A 7,538-nucleotide genomic window follows, 5' to 3' on the forward strand; every position below is an offset into this window, starting at 1 on the left:
CAGGGACACCGAACCACCGAACCACCGGGGCACATGAATAAAAAATGAAAATGCAATATTATTCTGCTTTAATCGCCCCTATCTTCAGTTAAGATGTTCAGAACTGCACCAAATTTCGACCGAATTTCATCCATGGGGGGGTCTAAAAAAAATTAGGTTATGTGTACATTTAGTGACTGTACACTCATTGGCCTGTAGATGGCGGTGCACACATATACACATGCACACACACACAGGCACCCACATACTATCGGTATTAGAACGGCCGATACATAATTACAAATTCAGTAGGATTAAAAGAAAGCCAAAATAAATATTCATCATCATCATCATGGCTGCATTTCCAGTATTGGCGATAAGTAGTCGTTTGTCCACTAGATGGCGCATCGTTGCAGTGAGACGTTATTTTGTTGGAAGTTAAAAGTGGGTTGGAAAAAACAATGGACGCTTCCTACAAGGACTGTAGTTTACTGCAGAGAACGTCTAATAAGGATAGGATGATGTTCACACGAAATGTAATTCCCATTTCTTCTTGAAGCCGAAATAAATCTGAGGATGTTTATCGGACATGCCATATAACATTATGCTGATACCTTTTGCTTTTCCCAAATACAATGTAGCCTACAGGTGTAAGTGACCTTTCATCAATCCAGTTGCAATGGATTAACTGTGATGAACTGCCCTACTTGTGATTGTTTAGAAATTTTAAAGGTTTTATAACAATGCTACAACTTCTTTGGCTATTCTACAATCTATTCACCTTTTCAGCGCCAGTAGGCTACTTTCTGTGCAGCCGCACACACACACACACAGGCATGCCAAACAAGCACACACAAAAGTTTCAAGAGTGGGGGATGGCGTAAAAGATGGAGACAAATTGATTAGTGTGATTTATTTTCGCAGAAAGGATATACAGGACTGAGCGGCGGTCATATTTTGTACCGCTATGCGGTACATCTAGTTTCAACCGTAACCGCATAGCAAAACTTATCATCCATCCGCCATCCATCCGCACCAACGTTTTTTGACCAATTTTCAAAACTGCACCCGCCCGCTATCCGCTGGTTGTTTTAATGTATATGGGTGATGCGTTTGATTGGTTCAACCGCCACCCGCCCGAATTTAATTAAAATATTATATTTCTTCACGTCATCCACCCGATCCGCGGTTTAACCGCAGAGTTCCGCGGCTGTATCCGCGAACCGCGCATCTCTAGTCAGCACCCAGCAGCCAGGATGCAGAGCTCCCTCAACTCCACCACTCTCGGCCTTGCCACACCTCTAAACCTCCAGCTGGGGTGGAAACCCCCTAAGATGTCCCCATATGAAGAGGACGAAGATATTGAGCACTATTTAACTACCTTCGAAAGTCAGTGGCCTCATGAGACTTGGGCATTGTACCTCATGCTCTTGTTAAATGGTAAGGCCAGATCTGCCTACGTAGCCATGTGATTTGAAGACAGCCAGGATTACGTGAAAGTGAAGCAAGCCATTCTCAACAAGTTCAACATCAGCGCCGAGACTTACCGCCAGCGTTTCCGCTCCAAGTCCATCAAGGAGGGTGAGACGGCGAAAGAAGGACCTGATGGAGAAGTGGCTAGTTCCAGAGACGCGAACCAAGAACCAAGTGTGCGACCAAATCGTGCTGGAGCAGTTCCTGGGCATGCTAGTGGAGCGCCTGGGGAAGGCTGAGTTTCTCAGTACCTTAGACTTGTGTAAGGGGTACTGGCAAGCACAGGAACTGGAACCCCTCAAGCACAGGAACTGACCGCCTTCAAAGCTCCATCTGGCCTGTTCCAGTTTAGGGTCATGCCCTTCGGCCTACATGGCGCAGTGCAACATTCCAGCATCTCATGGACGAGGTCCTCAGGGGCACTGAGGACTACACTGCTGCTTATATCGATGACATCATAATCCACAGTTCGTCATGGAAAGAACACCTTCAACACCTGAGTGATGTCTTCCGTAGTATTCGTCAGGCTGGGCTGGTTGGGAATGCCAGTAAATGTCTGAAGTGTGCTACCTGGGATATGTCCTGGGTGGTGGCACAATACGTCCTCAGGTCAGCAAGGTGGATGCCATCCGCAGCTCCCAGCCGCCTTCAACCAAGAAGGGGGTGAGATCTTTTCTGGGGTTGGTCGGATGGTACCGGCGTTTTATCCCCAACTTTTCAAGCCGAGCAGCTCCCCTGTCCGACCTCATTCGCAAGACCAGCCCCAACAAGGTGCTCTGGACGGCTGAGTGTGAGGCGGCTTTCCACGACCTCAAGGAGAGCATGTGCCACGAATCAGTGTTGCAGAGTCCTGACTTTTCCTTGCCCTTCACTGTGCAAACCGACGCTTCAGGCATTGGCCTGGGAGCAGTGCTGTTGCAGGGTGAGGGGGAGGACCAAAGACCCATACAGTTTGTTAGCCGCAAACTGTTCCCTCGCGAGACGCGGTACTCCACCATTGAAAAGGAGTGTCTTGCCATCAAGTGGGCTCTAGACACTTTAAAATATTACCTTGTCGGAAAAGAGTTTGTCTTGGAGACAGACCACAGGCCCTTGCAGTGGCTATACCGCATGCGTGATTTTAATTCCAGAATCACCCGATGGCATCTGTCCCTACAGCCATACAGATTTACTGTGAGGTATAGGGCTGGAAAGGACAATGTCATTGCTGACTTTCTTTCGCATCATAAGCTGGACCTGGACGCTCTCTCCTAAGGGGGGGGGGGGGGGGGGGGTGACGGGACGCATAGCTACTGTCACGGTAGCGATGCGCTACCTATTCCATGTCTCAAAGACTTAGTGCAAATGTTGCCTTTATATGTTTGTCTAGTGTGTCAATGTGTTCCGTTTGTCCTCATGCTGTTTTCATATCATCTGTTAACCCAGCCATCCATCAAAACCCCACAGCCATCCCGTAGCTTTCTTGTGCACTTTTAACATCCAATACTACGGTGATTTAATATGCTATAGCTACAATCATCAATACATCTCTTACTGTTTAAAACCATAACATTTACTTCATAATTATGCCCGGTTACAAAAATCACGCAACACATGCTTTGTTCGTTACCTGTCTGTTTATTTAACTTAAAAGGTAACAGTTTCACATACCATCTCTGTCTTACTGGCGTCTCCTGTTTGTTCGTTTAATGTTTGCCGCGATTATCAGGTTTAATTTGCCTGAAATGACGCTATGACTTCCGGGTCAATAGGAAGTGACCCGAAGTTTAGTTTATTAATTTATTAGCTGTCAAGGTATATTGTGGTTTTGCCAAATATTAGCTAGAATAATATAGATAATATTATTCAATTTCTTTTTTGAATAAAAGTTTTGTAGATGTGTGCATTTTTGCTGTTTTTAAGCTCTTATTGTTTACTCACCTGAGCCACCCCTGTATGTTGAGTTGGTATGTGCCAATTTCAGGGGTGCGCTTCAGGCCTATATAGACTTGCCGCTTCAGTCTGTCATAGTCTGTTATATGCTCTAGTGAAAAAAGGTGACTTGTAGCAGCTGCGTAATTGTATTTTGATATCTTTTTTGACTCTCATGTCAATTTTCTTTATTTTTCTAGCAGTATTTTGTTTTCTTTAATTTTTATTGCCTTTTTGGCCTTAATTGGGAGAAAAAATAAAATTCCCATCTTTTCAACATCATCTCCGACTTCTCCTGAGTGTTTACACCTGCTCACGACTTCTCTCTCACATCTACCCTCAACAGGGCAGAACATGGTGATACCAGAGAATGTACGTTGGCTGTTGCTCTGTGCTGTCTGACTGAAAGAAAGCTCACGCAGCTTACCAGGCTCACACTACTGTTCGAAAAGACCTCACTTCCTGTAGCCACTACTTCAGTCTATTGTACCTACCCTTTCCATAAAAAACGTACATTTGTTTAAAAACTTGTACATTTGTTCACTCATTGTAAATTTGTTTAAAACTTGTAAATTTGTTTTAAAAAATGTAAATTTACTTAAAACATTGTACATTTGTTTTTAAACTTGTACATTTGTTTTTAATCTTGTAAATAATACATTTACCATTGTTATTTTTTTTTGCACTTCCAGGCCACCGTAGTAGGCCTATATCCTCTACGTCCCAAGGTGTAGTCTCCCACCAAAACTCGACACAACTCATTGGAGTAGTCTGATCCTGGGCAAATAGCATCCTGAAAAATATACATTCAAAAGTGTGATTTAGACGTTGTATAATAATTTTTTCTTAACCCTCTATGGTAAGCCTATTTTGCCTTGTTGAAATAAAATGAGTCATCCCTTAAAGCAACACCAAAGTGTTTTTTGTACCTTAAAATAATGTTTCCAAAATCGTTTCAGTGGTTCATCAACTTGTAACAGGGTGAACGACACTTCTGCATTCGCTTCGCGGCCCTCTATCGGCTATAACCGCACTATGTAAGTTTGCCATATCGGGCAGATCTGTAGTTCAATGGATTGAGACTCTTGAATCTGATGTCGCAATACATCATACCTTTAGAAAATCATACAATTTTCTCTACCTTGTCTGTGGACATTGTTATTTGCTAAGCCGGTGCTGGATAAACAAATAGCGTGCGTGGGACAGAGGAAAAGTTATTTGTTGCTTTAGAATTGGATAAACTCAATACCAATGAAAATGCAAAATAGTGGTCACATGCCCCACAGGCGGCTATTTTGACCCTTCTTTCAGCACATGCAAACGTTTGGATGGGTATCATATTTTCTCCCTAGAAAAGTGTAAATTTCACTACTGTATGCTCGCCCCAAATCTGGCGGACCAATCAAATCGGGCTTTACGATGATGGACAGGTGAGCAACAGCGTTTTGGCCAAAGTTGAGATGTGGGAAAACTCGTGGTTTCACTTTCATCAAGGGAAAACAGCGTGTTGCATTGTGACATGTTGTTCCCTCGTTCGTTTGAAATCTCTGATTGACCACCTGTTCCAGGGATTTACGACAGCCTTTCCCAGCTGTTTATAACATGTTTGTAGCATATCAGTGTTCAACTGAATTATTTTTAAAAACGGAGGGGATATAGGCTATCAGTTTTTTCCTAATAGCCTACCCTACTACCAGGGGCGTCTGACTGGGGGTAAAACCACTACTGATTATGGACCCTTTCAAGAGAGTTCCATTATCAGCATCATAGTTGGCCCCACAAGGCTTCCTTTTTAACATTCCATATGTTATCTTAATGCAGAGGAAGTAGATTGGGGCCCAAATAGAACGTTCAAGCATTGTTTTTGTTTACCTTGTTGAAAGGGTGGGGCCCCAAGGGGAGAGAGGGCCCTTGACCGGTGGGCAGCCGTGGCCTACTGGTTAGCACTCTGGACTTGTAACCGGAGGGTTGCCGGTTCGAGCCCCGACCAGTGGGCCGCGGCTGAAGTGCCCTTGAGCAAGGCACCTAACCCCTCACTGCTCCCCAAGCGCCGCCGTTGAAGCAGGCAGCTCACTGCGCCGGGATTAGTGTGTGCTTCACCTCACTGTGTGTTCACTGTGTGCTGTTTGTGTTTCACTAATTCACCGATTGGGTTAAATGCAGAGACCAAATTTCCCTCACGGGATCAAAAAAGTATATATACTTATACTGAAAAGTCTGGAATATATTTTATTTAACCTAGGTTGAGGAACATGGGGGCCCATCAGGACTGCCTATGCAGGGGTCCAGGATCTTGTGCTACACTCGTGCCTACTACGTATCTCTTAGATTTTGCTAATGAGGGCAGGAGATATTGACGGCACAATAACTTTTACAAAAGACCAGAAAACAATGTTAAGGCATTTGTGGAGAAGAAGAATGGTTTGTGTGTTCTTCCTACAGCTCACGGTAAGCTATTTCGTTGCTATTGGTTAGGTCTATCCAATTGAGTGCAGAGGCATTCCCACCCCCTGTATCGGTTGAAATACGCCCCATAATTACGTCCCAATGGAGCATTATCAGACTCATATTCTGAGTATGGCTATGTCAGGCTACTGCTTTACTACTGCTGATTTTAATAAACATTTAAATCACGATGAATCATCTACATGATGATTTGAAGATATTATGATTTGGTTATGATAGTGTTCCACAATAGTACAATGTTGCCTGTGATGTTGAATATGATGCTTTTTTGCAAAATTATTTATTATGGGGTAAAAACTACATAATTCTGTTTTGTATGTCTTTGGTTAAATAAAAATATGTTCTAAACAAATATGCCTTATTATTTTTTTTTTACATACATAGTTTAATGTTTTCCATTATGGTACAATTATGCCTACAGGCAACGGTTTTATAAAAATAAAATAAAATATATACAGTACCCTCCAGAATTATTGGCACCTCTGCTAAAGTTGACTAAAACCGGTATAAAAAATAATCTGTTGGTGATTTATTGTAATCTCACAATTAAATAAAAATAGGAAAAATCCAACCTTGAAGGAAAGTAAATTTATTTATTTATTTATTTATTTATTTATTTATTACTTTTATTTGTATTACTTCCCACTGCCTACAAAACAAATGATCTCACATTGTTGTTTCAGGTAAAAAAGTATATGATATGGTTATTTTCACTCTGGAGTAGCAATAAAAAAGGACAAAGTTTAACAAAAGCTGGTAACACTTTATTTGAAGGGGTCTACACAAGGGTGACATGTAACCGTCATAAAACGGTTACATAATACCCAAACAATGTTAACTTGACATTCTAAAAACTGAATGACACATTATGACAACAGTCATAAACATCAATAATGTGTCATTAATGTACATGACATGTGTCATGTCATTCTTATGACGGTTACATGTCACCCTTATGTAGACCCCTTCAAATAAAGTGTTACCCAAAAGCTTTACAGAGATGTAATTCATTTTACAATAGTACAAATAAGCCATGCTTATGTTACAGCTTTGTCTAGAGTTGTAATGGTACCTATATTTTGGAAAACAATCCACAGGCCTTCATGCTGTATTAATTCTATGCTCACCAGTGGTGGAATGTAACGAAGTACTGTACTTAAGTACATTTTCCACGTATTTGTACTTTACTTAAGTAAAATTTATAGTGCATACTTTTTACTTTTACTTCGTTACATTTTACAGCAATTATCTGTACTTTTACTCCGCTACATTTCTACAACACCATCGTTACTTTTTACGATACATTTTATGATCAGTTTTTTTTTTTCTCTCTGACAAACACGTTTGTTTTACGGGGGGGTTGCTACCAAAGATTCTGGAGCGCTACGTGCATTCTTAGAAACATAAGCTTCTAGTCTAGACCAGGCAAAGCGTGAGCTTGTAGCCATCTGCATTCGGTAGGCTATATTCACCAGACCCATGGCTACACTGTACATGCAACTGTGTTCTGTGCCTTTCTCTGTCTGTTATCTGCAGCGTTAGGGCCTCCTCTCCGATGAGATTGCTATCCGCGGATCAGCGAAGTTACAGGCTATGCCCATGCTTCTGTCACACGTCTGATCATTTGCGGCACAAATGAATGGTAGACTATTAATGAACCGGTGGCCGGAAAAGACGTAACATTTTCCAGATTAGGAAATATTCCTTAA

The sequence above is a fragment of the Alosa sapidissima genome, chromosome 22 (genome assembly GCF_018492685.1).
Source record: "Alosa sapidissima isolate fAloSap1 chromosome 22, fAloSap1.pri, whole genome shotgun sequence".
In the NCBI taxonomy this organism is placed as follows: domain Eukaryota; kingdom Metazoa; phylum Chordata; class Actinopteri; order Clupeiformes; family Clupeidae; genus Alosa; species Alosa sapidissima.